Source organism: Mesocricetus auratus, unplaced genomic scaffold (assembly GCF_017639785.1).
Source record: "Mesocricetus auratus isolate SY011 unplaced genomic scaffold, BCM_Maur_2.0 Super-Scaffold_100010, whole genome shotgun sequence".
Classification (NCBI taxonomy): domain Eukaryota; kingdom Metazoa; phylum Chordata; class Mammalia; order Rodentia; family Cricetidae; genus Mesocricetus; species Mesocricetus auratus.
The window spans coordinates 73994896-74006992 of record NW_024429194.1 but is presented as its reverse complement, the minus strand read 5'-3'; the positions used below and the strand labels follow the sequence as shown (position 1 = coordinate 74006992).

Sequence of the window (12097 nt, the reverse complement as noted above, 5' to 3'; positions counted from 1 at the left end):
TAAATAGAGAAGGCTCATTCTGCTTTGCTCTAAAAGAGGATACAGTGTCTCATGACAATGGTGGTATGGTATTGGGAATGGGAGGTAAGCAAGTCACATGGCATCCCACAGGTAGACAGTCGAGAGCGATGGAGGCAGAGTTATCAGCTGTGCCACCGTTGGCGTTCTGTGCAAGGAAGTTCTTAGTCATGGGGGCTGTTTGGACTTTGCAAGATTAAACAGAAGACAGAACAGCACATTCCCAAGAAGACAACCAGAAATGTCTCCAGACATTGCTAAGCGTCCACTAGGGGGCAACGTTGCTCCTTGGTAACAGTCACTGAGCATGTCTACCAGGCTCTTCGAGCTGTTAGTAGTAACTTCCCTGGATTCTTCTCATCAGGCTCATAGCAATTCTTTGGGTCTATCGTGTATCTTAGCCACTTTCTCTGTATTCCACATAAGCTATCTGTGAACAGCCATGACTGGAAACAAAATTACTAGGCCCAAGTGCCAAATTAAAACACAGGCCTCTTGTTCAAAATGAAACGTGTGCCATGATCGTTGACAATGATTACATATGCTGTCATTTAGGAAACCAGCTGAAAAGAATTGTCAGAGGCAGATGTTTGACATTTTGTATGTGGAAGCATTTAGAAAGCATTTTAATTTCCAAGACCAAGTTAGTTCACAAGTCAATAAACAACCTACATTAGAAGACAAATGAATCAAAGAAAAAACAGTTAACATAAAAAGTCAAATCTTAAATAAAAAACATTGGGCTAACACAAGAACTACTTCTATAACATTGATCAAGTTTGCTATTTCTTAGGAGTTGCAAGGAAGCTCCGAGAATAATAGCTCAGCATAGAGGCTGTACTTAGCCATATGTGAGCTGCCGGTTCACTCCCAGCAAGGCAAAAGCCACTTTTTTTCACAATTAACAGATACAAACACATGGCACTCACAGGGTGAAGAGATGACTACACTAAAGCTAGTTTTCATTCATGAATTCAATAATCCAGTTGTTTCCCTACATGTGTCACTGTGCAAAGCAGAAGCAAAACCACCACTCGTTTCACATAATGGCTACATCCCCATTCACCAAGGAAACTGCTACAGGCCCGACTTCTTTCATGCCCTCTCATCTTTGCCTCATAGGTTTCTGAGAAACCAGGAACCAAGCCTTTCCCTGTAACTGCAATGCATGGCAATTACAGACAAAACTCATTTTCTATAGATATGGTAAATGTCTACTTGCATAGCAAATATATTATAGGTAGGGTAGACAACTAAAGTAGTAAAACATTATTTTTTTTAATCTCAGGAAAGGAGGGAGGAAGGGAAGGGAGACATGGGAAGATAGAGGAATACATACTTGACACAAAGAAGTGAAAAATTAGAGTCGCTGACATAAATTATAGTTAAAGAGCTCAGGAGCATTTCACATTACTGCTGGTAGTCAGAAACGGGAATATCTTTCTTGACTTGGACCCTGTGTACTGGCTGTTGTTATATCGTGTTGTTGCTTCCTATTGATGATAAATCTACCACTGGGATGATGGAGCAGCAGGCAAATCAGTGTCTTCCCTGACTTAGTACGCATGCTCTAATTCTAAACCAGAAGTCAGTTTCCCTATTGCAGACACTCTAAAGCATGGCATAGCAGTATTTGAGAAGAGGGCAGAAGTAGGATGTTCTCTTAGGATTTTCTTCCACTACTGACCCTGAACAGACCACAAAATCTAAGAAGACCCCTCTCTACCTTCTGCAATAAAGTGTCTCAAGACAGACATCACACAGGAAGATGTCAGAGCATCTGAACAGCCCTTGTCCAGCTGCTGTAGTTTATTACCCTTTTATCAGAACATCTCCCTCATGATACATAACTATCATCATGCAGTTTGCCATTTCTTTGGGTCTTAATGTATGAAGTTTCCAGTGTCATGCAAAACTTACACTCTCACAGTTAAGGATCTCAAGACACAGCAGAAGAACATTGAACCAAGAACATGATTAACTGCAGGGGTCACAGAGGCAGGAAGCTAGCCCCTGAGGGCACCGTGTGATAAGTGAGGAAGGAGTTCATAATTCCTCGCCTTCTCACTAACCCGAGGGTCATGGCAATCTGTTAACTCAATTGAGTAAAGATTTTGCTATTTCATGTTTCTAAGATTTCTTTACCACATTTTTATTGATATTTCTAATCCTAAGCAAAAAGAAGTTTGTATTAAAAGAAAGTAAGCTTATCCCATTTTTTTAAGTTAGACTTTGTCAACAGAAACCTACCTAATTAGATTGATGGCTCAAATTTTAGAACTGTGAGATAATATGTGTTTTACTGAAAATAACCACGAGGAATTGGTTCTCTCTTATTGGTAGCATCTGTCTCCTGTTTTGGAATGTAGAGTAGGTATTAATGATGCTCCTTTGCCATTTGGAAACAGAACCATTTTTCCCCATAACTGGCACTTGATTAATTCTCTGAATCATTCTTTCCATTTTCCAAATGTTTGAAACTACAGTTACAAAAATGACCATTGTCTCTTGAATGATCAAGGGAGATTCACTATTTACATAAAATTCAGAATATATATATATATATATACATTGTTTAAGATGAAAAATCCTTGCTCTTATCCTTCTCCTGTGTGTGTGTGTGTGTGTGTGAGAGAGAGAGAGAGAGAGAGAGAGAGAGAGAGAAAGAGGGAAGAGAAAGAGAGGGAGGGAGGGAGGGAGGGAGGGAAGGAGGAAGGGAGGGAAGGAGGAAGGGAGGGAAGGAGGAAGGGAGGGAGAAGACAAAGCATAAGCAACCTAACACCTAGCTCTAGATGCTCTTGAGTTCAGTCCTGCCTGCCTCACAGCTTCCTGCCTCTACCCTCTGTCCCTTTGCCTTCTCCGGAGCCAGCATTCTTCTGAATGGAAACCATCCAAGCAATAATGGCTATGTGGTAAAGCATCTTCCAGAAACCAGTAACATTCAAAACAACAAATCATAACTTCCCGGAAGGTATTTGGACCCAGTCTCACTCCTCTGTGTAGGCAGTGCCACGGAAGTCATGCTTCAGCAGTGCAACCAGGGCACACCTCAGAAATGAGCATTCAGTGAAGACGGAAGACTGCTCGCCGCCAACTCCAGACATCAAGATCCTGAGCTCAAATGTTGATAGGAAAAATTCCCCTAAAGGTATTTCAGGCTAAGGGAAACTTAAAGAAATATGTAACGGTATCCAGTTTTAAAAATTTGTCAAAAACATACAGTAGGAAGCGCCTAAATATCATTAGTAAAGAGGGCTTACAAAATCATTATTTTTCTGCAATAGTGTTCTAAAGGCTGAGTGAACTCTAAAGCTTAAAAAAAATACTCTGAACAATGGATGTATTGTATCTTTAAATTGAAGATCTTGTTTACTCCCTCTTCTCCATGTCTAGAATGTCTTCCCACAGTGCTGAGTCCACCATACTACAGAAGATTCACTGTCATTAGCTGACAAGCCAGTCAGTCAGACACTAAGTGTGTACTATATGCACGGCTACAAATTACAGTGAAGAGACACTCACTTGTGATTTCTTTTGAAGCATCCTTAACCAATGCATGAAGCAAAGGATGAGAAGTCCACTCTTAAAGGTTTAGTCCTGTACAAAATCCTATGCAGCAAACACTGTACATTATATATTATTCTCATCTCCTGATTTTATAACTCAAGAAACCTAAAGAAACTCAATAACATCTTTGCACAGGCTGTTCAGGGTTCTACTGAAACAAAACCACATACATTCAAGAGGGGATAATATAGTCAATACTGCAAATCTAGAACACTATAGTGTCAGCTCCTGCTTTTTTTCTTTAGGGTTTTGCTCTTATCTGGCAAATTATGAAAACTCCCAAAGACAGAAAATATGTTTACTAGTTTTTAAAAAAATGTTCTAATGTGAACTCCACATAAACAAGGGGTAAATGATGGACAGATATTGAATGCCTGGACTAGAGGTGGGCAAACCTCACTACAGTGTGTCTGTTATGCCGATGATGTCGGTTAAGTATAAAGTGCAAGCTAACATTTGTGAAGAACGCAAGACTAAGCATGGAAACTGTTGACCCCTTTGAAAAATGAAACCATGCAAACTGTTGGTCTCTTTTACAAAAGGGGAATTATTGTGGGTAAATGCCTATTTTGCAACAGGTGAGCCCTCAAGACATCACACTACAAGAAAATTACTTTATGAAATCAATTCAAATAATCCTCTTCAGTGATTTAAAGTTTGCATATATCATACTTTATAAAAGATGTGCCCAAATTATCTACTTCATATATAAAATAAGGTCAATTTTATAGATTAGATCCAGCAGGGTTTTTTGTTGTTGTTTTTGGTTTTGGTTTTTTTTTTATTTTGTTTTGTTATTTTAGAGATTACAGTAAGCAAAATTTTTTGCAATTAATTTTGTTTGAGAAGAAAAGATTTTTTATGGCAGTCAATTAACTGATAGGTATAATCTCTAAGACTAAATTAAACAGATATCTTGTGGGCTAATGCCTATATTTATTGCCATTACCAGGTAATAACATGTTTTTATAGCAGTGTCTACCTATTAACCATGATTTAATAGTATAACTATAAACCTATAACTTTGTATGTAGATAGTTAAAATATTAGAACAATCTTCAGTAGACTATCAAGAGGGAAAAACATTTTCCACCATGATTCTCAGTCTAAGGACATTATTATTACCATTTACAAAATATATTACTATATACAAAAGCCTAGAACACACACACACACACACACACACACACACAAACACAAACACACTAAACATAATAAAATTGAAAAAAATAATAAAGTGACCATCATATAAGGAACAACACTTAGGGTCCTGTGAACTGCACACACATGCATGGTACACACACACACACACACACACACACACACACACACACACTACAGAAAAGGTCTTTTTTTCAAAGATCCTCAATTATAGCATTGTTTAAATAATGAAACTGAGCCTGTTACATGACACGTTTGAAGCCTCATCTCTTGAGCAAACGTCCTTGAGTGAATTGACTAAAATAAATTACTTCATAGGCAAAGATTTTTAAATGGCACCTCTGTGTGTACAGAAAATCAAAGATAAATCAGCATGGCACGGTTTTATAAATGATAATCATGTGAACATGTCTACCATAATAGAATGTTCACACCATACAACCAGGAGTTTCCCCAACCCATCGGCAGACCTAATATCAGCAAGTTAACCCAGGAACTTTAAAAGTTGGGAAACATCTCACCTGTGAGCTCACTCCATTAAATACTGCCTGTGAGTAATTTTGCTTAGACCCTAAAATGATACAATCAACAGGAAATTTCTTTTATTATTAGTAACCCATAATTTAGATACTACCAACTTAAGTGTTTTAAGCATATGCAATCGATTCACAGAGGTTTCCCTATATGTACAGTGTTTTGCAAAATTTGCTAATATGTAATTCAAGAACATTTTCATCACCCAAAGACATTCCCTTTCTTAGCACCTTCCACTGAAGTCCCATATAATCATTAATCCCTATTTTGTTTTGTCTGATTGACCTTCTCTATTCTGGCGACTTACCAAATCTATCAATTAACATGAGGCTTTCTTTGTTAGGTTCCTTGCCCTAAGCACAACCCTTTTCTAACTTCATCCATACGGTCGTGCAGTATCAGAATTTTCACTCTCTTGTTGTCTGCACTGTGTTGTTTTATTCCTTAGCTGATGAACATGTATGTTGTTTTTGATTTTGTACAATGAGCAGTGCTGTATGAACGCAAACATGAACATTCTGAGCTGTCATATATTCTAATTTCTGTGGGTATGGGATGGGGATGATGTCAAATTGTTCTCCACTTTTAAGAACCCATCAAGTTGTCTCCTCATCATTCCATGTCTCCAGCAGTGGTTTCTGTAGCTTACGATTCCTCCGTATGCTCTGCAAACACTTGTGTCTGTTAATTTTCCACTTACATGAATGAATTGTATTCATTACAGTTCTGAATTGTATTTCCTTGCTGTGAATCAATGCTGGGCATTTATTATGTGCTCCCTGGCTGTTCCTGTATCTTCTGTGGTTTTCCACGCTACTCCAAATACTTTTCCTACTTCTTTACATCAGCTCTTCAGTCTATACTGTTTTGGGAGCATTCATTATATAGTTAAGACATAAAAGCTTTATCAGATAAGATTGGCAAACAGTGTTCTTCTGCAGGTTGTCTTTTCACAGCTTTGATAATGTTCTTTGGCATCTAAAACCGTAACTTTTCATCAAGCTCCATGGATCTGCCTTTTTCTTTTCCATGCTCTTGTTACTACAATTCATGAAATCGTCAAATACACTGTCTTAGACATTGTTCTCTGTCGTAAGACTCCTATAGTGCTAGCTCCTACATACAGCTCTTTTTTAAAGTTAATTTTGGCTACAATATGAGAAGAAAAATTAATTTTTACATGGTCTATTAGTTTTTCTATTGCAATGGTAAACATCACAACCAAAAGCAACATGGGGAGGAAAAAGTTCATTTCATCTTATAGCCTACAGTCTCTCATGAAGGAAAGTCAGGACAGGAATCCAGGGGCAAAACCTACAGCAGAGGCCATGGAGCAGTAATGCTTACTGGCTTACTCTCCATGGTTTGCTCAAGCTGCTTTCATATACTACCCCGGGACACCTGCCAGGTAAGGCATCACCCACAATGGCCTTGGTCCTCCCACATCAATCATCAATCAAGAAAATGCCTCATAAGGTTTGTCTACATGGCAATCTGTTAGAGACGATTTGTCACTTGAAGTTCTGTCTTCCCAGATGACAAGGGCTTAGGTCAAATTGACAAAAGCAAGCAGGTAAACACACAAACAAAACCTAGTAACTAGCACGTGTGGATATTCTGTCGCCCCTGAACAATCTGTTGAAAACCTGGTCTCTATCCTCAGAATAGTTTACCATCCTAGTTTAAAAACCTTTGACCAGGGACTGTGAAGTTTATCCTTGGATTCTGAATTCTATCATCTAATCTTTAAGATCTCTCCTAAGGTCAAGATCATACAGTTTTTATTTCTGTAGCTCTATACATCTTTTCATAGCAAGAAGTACTAATTATCTAACTCTGCTTCTTCTCTTTTCAAGATTGCTCTAACTATTCGGAATCCTATACATTTAAACATGAAATACAAAGTTCTAGCTTATTAACTTTTGCAAAACAGACTAGAATTTTGATAAGGGTTTCGCTGAACTGATAGAGCATTTGAGAAGTGCTGTTGTCCTAACCACAGTGTCTACCAAGACATGAACATGAGGGCTTCTTCCCCCTTTCAGAGGTCTTCTTTAATTTCCTGCAATAATGTTTAATTCTTAGTGTGAAAGTATTTTCTGTCATTAAAATCTAGCATTTAGAGAAGAACCAATAATACCTAAACCTTTATTTTCAATACGTTACCAAATAAAATCATTTAAAAAATAAAAATAATCTACAAAGTATCTTTTATTTAATGTTAACTAAAATACTGAGAATGATGATATTTTCAAAGCTGGAGCCAACACCATAAGTACAGAAATATGTAAAGAATGGTGCTTATACCGGAAGACCTAAAAACACATGGGGGTTATCCATGAAGCTCAGAGGAGTATGAGGAAGACACTAACAGTAAAAATAAGGACTCAAATACTGTGCCATAACAGGAGCCACCTAGTCTTTTTTAACTTATGAGTAGAGACACCTAAGCCCCATAAGGGAAACATAACAAAACACCATGACCAAGGCAGCTTCAACAAGAAAGCATTTAATTTGGGGCTCACAATTCCAGAGCATTAGAGTACATGGCCATCATGGGTAGGGGAGCCTGGCAGCAGACAGCCAGGCAGTCATAGAGTTGGAGCAATAGTTAAGAGTTTATATCTGGGGACAACTGCTTCCACAAGGCAGGGAGAAAGACACTAGGAATGATATGGGCTTTTGAAACCTCAAAGCCCACCCCTAAAGACACACCTCCTGCAACAAGGCCATACCTCATAACCCTTTCCAGAACAGTTCCACTGCCTGCAGAGAAAGCATCCAAACACATGAGCCTGCAGAAGCCATCCACATTCAAATAAACCAGCACTGGATTTGACACGGGCCTTAGTATGCATTCTATAATAATAGATCAAAGTTTAACTAATTTTTGAACAGTGTTATGCAAATTTAGATATTAGTCAATTTCAAATGATTCTAACAGTCTGATGTGGTGACACATGCCTTTCATCTCAACCCTTGTGAGAATGGATCTCTGTGAATTTGAAGGCAGTCTGGTCTACAGAGGAAGTTTCCAGGCCAGCCAGGACTACATGGTGAGATCCTGTCCCAAAAGCAAATCACTCTAAAAATAATAAATCACATTAGATTTTATGTTTCCTATTTGAGTTTCATTATAATAACAAATATTTGACACCAGAAAATATTTATTTAAGGCCAGCACATACTGCAACCCATAGGCAGTAACTTCCAATACCTGTTACAAATGCCAACTGCCGTAGTAAGATGCTAAGCACACTCCTCTATCCCTGCATAGGTCATTCAGCAAACACTCATGGTGCTCAGCACTCCTCCTCCTCAGCAAGCATGCTTCCCAGAGCTTTGGAGTGACTTAACTATCCAGAAGGGAAGGTCCTGGTATGCTAAGAATTGCATCCCCTCCAAATCTCAGGAGTCAGAGATGGAACATCCTCCTCCAGTCCTCCAACAGGCATAGAAAGCCAAAGAAACATCTAAGTCCCTCAGTATAAAGCTGTGGGTGCAGAGCTGTAGGAATACAATAGAGTGAAGTTGCCAGGGGAGGCAAACAGGTGCAAATCTTAATGCAGATTGCAAGGGTGGAGCAATTCAGACTGGAGAAAAGGGTGGCCTCTTGCCCTCTTGTTCTGAAAACAGGGCCTTTCCTCGAGCAGCACTGGCTCTTGCTCTTTATCACCTCAGTGTAGGTCTTCTTTGACAAGCTCCTAATTAACAAAAACTTCCTCCTTATCACAACATAACGAACAGGTAACTGACAGTTCATTCATCTAAGCAATTGCCCAGCGAATACAATCCAAGAAGACAGAACAAACACTGCTGTCTATGTATGAATGGGGGGGGGGGGTAAGGAGATATGATAGGCTGCCAACACCTGCATCAGATGATACCCAGGATTTGCCACAGAACCTTGCTTCTCCCAGTTCCAACCCAATCAGCTCTGATAGTGTGTTGTAGAGGGCCACACATCCATATGCTCACACTTCCATATACTCATAGCCATATAATTGCCATGTGCATAGCAGCAAAGAAGACACACCCGCAAGTCAACATCAGGATATGGGCTTTTCAGGAAAAGAAAATCAGTAGCAACCCCAAATTAGATGTTTTTTAAAAATCTGATTGATGGACACATTTAATGACTGACTAATAGAAGGGACTAGCTATACTCCATGAGTCAGTCTGCCACTATTCATATATATAATAAGATGCTAACAGGTACAAAACAAGCATTACATGCTACTTGACAAACCATATCCATCCTTTCATATTCTCTCTCCCTATGTCAATTTCTGTGCTATAATAGCCAAGGAAGTCAGCTACCTATTACACAGGTCATATAGCTACAAGGCAAGCACTTGCCCCTAGAGGAAAAGTCTACCGACTTCTAGAATAAACCATCAGTACCACAGGCTGTCAGCAAAGAGTGGTCCCAACCTATCATGTGAAAGCACAACTAAATCACTACCACCACCTTATCCATGAGCTCTCTTTTTAGATGTAAATTGACTTTTCCAATTTGTACACTTCGTACTTTGGGGTAACACAATGACAATACCATCATCATATACTGGTGTAAGTACAGAAACACTTATGCACATCTAAGTCAGCTTGAAAGGATAATATGTGTGAAGACAGCACTAATGTAACTCATTGAGTTACTAAAATTGAGAACATAAAGATGGGAGGAACATGTTGGGAATGTTCTGAGAGAGACAGAACAGAAGCAGGGTGCATATGATCAGGACATACCTTATAAATATATGAAAAAGTCAAATTAATAAAATGTAAAGAAAATATTGTAAAAGTAAGCTTGGCAATGAGTTATAGTACTGCAGAATGGTATACAAAGTTGTTAGCACACAGGAAACTACTACAATGCCATTATTCTCAAATGTAGTAATTTATAATCATCACAGTCATGGCATTTCTTTTGTAGGGTTCATGGGTCTAAACCATCTTATGATTTATGCTGGCTTTCTTCCATCCCACATATTTTCCCTCCATGAGTGCCAAGAGGCACTCATTTTTTCCTTTTCTTCTCATCTGCTGAAGAGTCTGAACTCCAGTGGAACAAACCAGGGAAGTCAGAAGCAGACTGTAAAGGCTCATAAGAGGTTTCTCAAAGTGTGTGGGAGAGGGTATACCCTATGTATTCATAAACTCTAGATAGAGAGGAAGATTCCAGAAGCAACATGAAGACACTAGGATCTATAATGCCAGAGACCTAATGCCCCAGATCCATAACAGAAAGGGCAGAAAGGAAACAGATGGGAAATACTATTGAGGGAGAAGCAACTGAACTGAATCGTTCTGTCAACTGACATGGAAGATGGCTGCTTTGGTTGACTCCTGTTTGTTAGAACTGTTTGGCATCCTTCCTTGTAGAAAATGACACTGTGAGGGAATCTGGAGCATTCTAAGCTCCTTCAATTCACTGTTTTATTTTTCTTTGAGTATGTACATGTAGAAAGTAATATAGGCTGTGGAGGCAAGGGTCAAAAGTGGGACTCATATCTACCCCTAGTTTCTCAATGTAACATAGGGCATCATCTCTAATTTTAGGATTTTTATGATAATTGTAGACAGAGGAAAAAATGTATGTTGCATTTGCAGAAGCAGGCAATTCATACACAGCAAAAGTTACTACCAGCGTAATACTAGAACTTCTTGGCTATGAATAATGAATGTGAAGACAATACTATAAAAGGGTTTAGTTAGCAGAGTTTGGTCTTGACAGGTGTGGTGATACATGCCTATAACCCTGGCTCTACAGAGGATGAGGTAGGACAATCATGAGCTTCGGGAAAGCTTGGGCTATACAGCAAGACCTATCTTAAAATAAAAGTAATAACAATAATAACAGTAATGACAGTAATGGTAACAACATAAGTTTATTTGGAAGTCTCTGGGGCTCATCATACACCACTGAAAAAGAATGATGTTATTTAGTTTTCTGAAATAAAGAGCTTTGAAGTGATTTTGTTTACGAGATGTACAGTGGAAGCCATCTTCAAAAGCCCTTTGAAAACAGTGTCTACAGCAACTGATTATACTTTTAGCTTTGGAAGCCTAATTTTCTCCTCGTTCCTCATTTTTGTGCTTTAAGGAATACAGGCACCAATAAGCAACTGCAGTGAAGCATGCATCCAGGTGAGGTCCTAATGGGATACCGACCGAGGATGCTACTCCTGTGGATCTCGAGCTGAGGGGCCTTGTGAAGTACAACCAGAGAGTGGGGAAACAGGTGGCATATGAATTTCTGCATCCAAAATGCAAACTGAATTTAAAATATGAAGGAACAAATGCATTTCTTTTCTCCTCCTCTTCCTCTTCAACATTTGATAATGTCTAAGACGAAAGAACAATAGGATTTCCTCAGAGTGCAGAAGATGCCAATCACATACACTGAAGCCTGGTGGCAGTGGAAGCAATTTAGTGTTGTGTGTGAGTGTGTGTGTGTGTGTGTGTGATATCTATATTATAGGTATATAATTTATAAAGCTGGCTATTAGGTGCATGCAGTGGATTCAAGCTAACCTGTAAAGGAATTACCCTGAAGCAGAACTCATTTGAAATGCCTGCCCTCTGGGGAATCACCTCTACTTTGGTTTAAATGCTGACAATTTAAAAACAGCGTTCACCTCACAATGAATTGATGTGTGAGTCAGGGGGAATGACACTAAGCCCCTTTAGCACGGAATTTTCTTCTTAGAATATTTACATATAATGTAGCAAGAAAACAGAAATACACAGCCCTTGTGAGTTACCTATCCACACAGTGAAAAACTCTGACTTTTAATACAACTGAAGAGAAGTG

At 38.9% G+C, this 12097-nt stretch overlaps 1 protein-coding gene and 1 long non-coding RNA gene across 2 annotated transcripts in view; one reads left to right on the top strand and one right to left on the bottom strand.

Moving 5' to 3' along the window:
* The window catches only part of LOC121142906, a 53525-nt gene extending 41955 nt beyond the window's left edge, over positions 1-11570 (top strand). Inside the window, exon 3 of the long non-coding RNA XR_005880045.1 lies at positions 11387-11570. This is a non-coding gene — a long non-coding RNA (uncharacterized LOC121142906). The remainder of the gene's footprint in view (positions 1-11386) is intronic.
* Positions 1-12097, bottom strand: part of Slc2a13 (solute carrier family 2 member 13) — a 266862-nt gene that overhangs the window by 179005 nt on the left and 75760 nt on the right. The window lies entirely within an intron of this gene.